Below are 3520 nucleotides of genomic sequence, written 5' to 3' on the forward strand. Positions count from 1 at the left end.
TTCATGTTGCTGTTATTGATATCGTCTTATTTTATTTTTGTTTTTGTATATATTTGTACAGCATTTTGTAATTGTTTTATATAAACCTAAGTATGCATACAAGCCGAATATATGTCACATCTTTTGGGCTAAGAACAAAATAATAATAAAAAACAAGCATTATCTGATTATGAACTAGGGCAATGAAACCAGGAGCAAAACATTGATATAATGATCTAGATACACAACAAGACAAATGGCGTTGGAAGTATATGAAAGATTTCGGAATGGTAAGTGAATCATAAGAACAGTGTTGTTGAGTTCAATGTGTACTTTTATAACGTGATCTATCTTTTCATAATCTCCATAGCATTTAAACTGCAGTCTTTATTAATCTGTTCAATGCCTACGGCGATTGTCTGCATATTGCAATTTGGAACATTTGGGTCGCTTATACTTAACTTTATGTGACAACATTGTGAAAATAGGTCGACGGGAACAAATTATGCACTTTATTTGTTTCATAATTATGATCCACATGACGTGACAGGAACTTTATGCAGAAATGGTTTATTAGTTTAAATTACATCACTCATACATAAATTCTAGACAGTTCATTGGTTGATAGCCATTTATCATATTTACCATAAGCCTCTCCGTGTGGTAGTTTTTACCATCATAGTGCTGCGCCGTAGTGCGCCTGCGCCAAGCCGTACGCTGGCTCTTAGACTCGCCGATCTAGTTATGGGGTGGACACCAAAATGTTAAGTATGTCACGGCAAAACATGGTGTTATGTTGATGAAAAAATAGTATTTTTGAGCAACATAATTTATGTATGAGTGATATAAAACAAATATTAACTGTCTTAAATTCGTGTAATGGTCGAAATATAATCACTCGGTGAAAGATGTATTGTTCCATTTCACTCACCGTTCCAGCTCGTGGAATGGAACAATCCATCTGTCACTTCGTGATTATATTTCGACCATCACACTCATAGACATTTAATATTTGTATACTAGAAAATAGTTTCAAACACTGTTATCCGTATGGATAGGGATTCAAGTTAGTCAGACTCAAAAGACGATGACAACACGATATGATAAACGGGATCATGGACTCGTCTATATACTGGTCATAAAAAGATACATTTGTATGTATCTGTCACACATAGACGGACTGGTTCAACGTTCATCGCCGCATAAAAGATATTTTATCCGGTGACGAAATCACCAGTCTGGCAGTATGTTAAGGGATCTAAGTATAAATCATCAGATTTATCAAGTTTACTTCAAGTACTGTTAAATATCAAAAATATCAATTTTTAATGATTTCCCATAAAATGTGATGCGATCAAGCAAAATCAGTCGGAACTCGGAAATATTGATTTTGAGATAGAGCCAAACAAAAGTAATATTTCCTTTTGTTTCCTATTGTTTTGGAAACTCTTTAATTGCTCATATCTTTGTAACTGATTGTTCAATTTCAATGGGGTTTTCTGCAAAATGCAGCTTTGTAAATGCTTTTTACTATCCCATAAGAAACTGAAAATTTAATATTTCCGAGTTCCGACTGATTTTGCTTGATCGCATCACAAATGTGTATTACATTGCGAATTTCAAAAATCAAAATTATTTGATATCAGAAGGACATTCTTCGTATTCAGAATGCAATTCGATATGTCTGATGTGCTCTAATGTCCCACAATAAATACTGTCCAAACGTTCATACCCCTTCCCTTAACTGTGTGGGATTTCGGGGCTGATTAGTGTTCGTTTTTCTATGAATTGTGGCCGGTAATAATCATGCAGGCGTCTTATGTTTGTCCAATCGAAATATGACCGGCGAATCCGTCCAATTCAAAATAATCACTTGAATTTTATTTAAAACATAATGTAAGCAAGTTCAAAAGTACATCATAACATTTGATTAACATCCCCATGTTGTTTTGATGTCGAATTATCTAGGCTATAGCCGATGATAGCCGATGATACCTTTATGTAGCCGCTCTCTATGTCAACAAACCCTTGAGCAATTTAAGCAGATTATTGATTCATGTTTTACTTCTCATCGAAGCGATATAATATCTTAGTCAACCTAATTAGTAGGGATGCCCACTCTCAATACAGTTTCCACTAGAACGATTTTTCATTTACTTTGTGCGTGCACTCACACACGTATTGTCTATGGAGAAACTGATCGATACAAGAAATCCCAGGCATGTTAAATGGCGTACATACTTGTTTTGATCCAAATGTAGGCCTATATCAGGGTGTTTCAAGAAATTCCTGATTCCACCAGAAAACATTCACCAAACTTTTTCCTGTTTGGTCAGTAAATAGAGAGGACCTTCCTGCATGAAGAGATCAACTTTTTTAATGAAAATTTAATGAGATGAGAACTACAACAGGTTGAAGTGACACCATTCCGTGCATCAGGTGTTCAAACGCAATTATCTCCGAATTTGGAGTGAATCAGACAAGCAAACTTACATAGTCATAAAATTTAACTATTTATGAAGACAAAATGTGTAGGATGTTAAGAAATTTAAGAATGTTTAAGCCTACCGCGGCCCATCTCAAATCATGCACTTCCCCGTGCACTTCTCACTACCATGTCCATTTCATAGGGAGTATAAAAACCGGGGACCATCATGGCTTCCATGCACACAGCGTATTGCTCAATGTAGTAAAGATAACCTTTTGAGTTGGAGCAAATTTCTCAAAATTGGTAGTGATTAATGTTACCAAACTTATGCCATGATGAAATATAATAATTTTTGAAGATAAAATGTGCTGACCTTAAAAGATTGAACAATGTTTAAGACTACCGCTTTTCATTTGAAATAATGCACTTATTGTTCATCTCCTCTATGGAGATATTTTCCATGGCGGCCATCTATGATCATGCTTGAGGTTTCAACAAACAAACCATGGGTTTTGAGGTCTTATAGTTTTTGTTGTATGTCAACAAAATCGATTAAATTTTCAGGATGATCTGAATTTCATGTTGTTATAAGCAAATATAATGTTCCAGATAAGATAGTTAATAAATACATTAAGAAAAAGTACCTTAAAGTTGCACTTTCAGTTAGTATTCCTTTTTGGACTTTAACTTTTTAACATGTTCTAGCAGCCCTATATAAAACCGTGACACTCGAAAGGCCATATCTCTGGAATGAAACGTCCGATTAAGATTATTTAAACGCCAAAATGTTTCTTTCATCAATTCCCATCCAATAAGTTAGGTCTGAATCAATTTAAAAGTACTTCAATTTTTAGTGGGCATGCCTATAATTAGTTCGTCTTAGATTGCACGAGCAAAGTATATGGCTTGAAAGCTAATCTCCATACGGACTTAATATGCTTGTAGGTTATTAGATATAACAATAAGTTTCATTTTAACCCTAGAACTACTGGGGGTGCCCTAACTTTCAATTATTATAAACGTCGTATACCGTTATATTTGGTACCAATTCCGGGAGTGACCAAACGTTCTAATCGAATAAGGTCACATGAGGCCAAATTTGTTAAACTAACT

Source organism: Amphiura filiformis, chromosome 17, assembly GCF_039555335.1.
Source record: "Amphiura filiformis chromosome 17, Afil_fr2py, whole genome shotgun sequence".
Classification (NCBI taxonomy): domain Eukaryota; kingdom Metazoa; phylum Echinodermata; class Ophiuroidea; order Amphilepidida; family Amphiuridae; genus Amphiura; species Amphiura filiformis.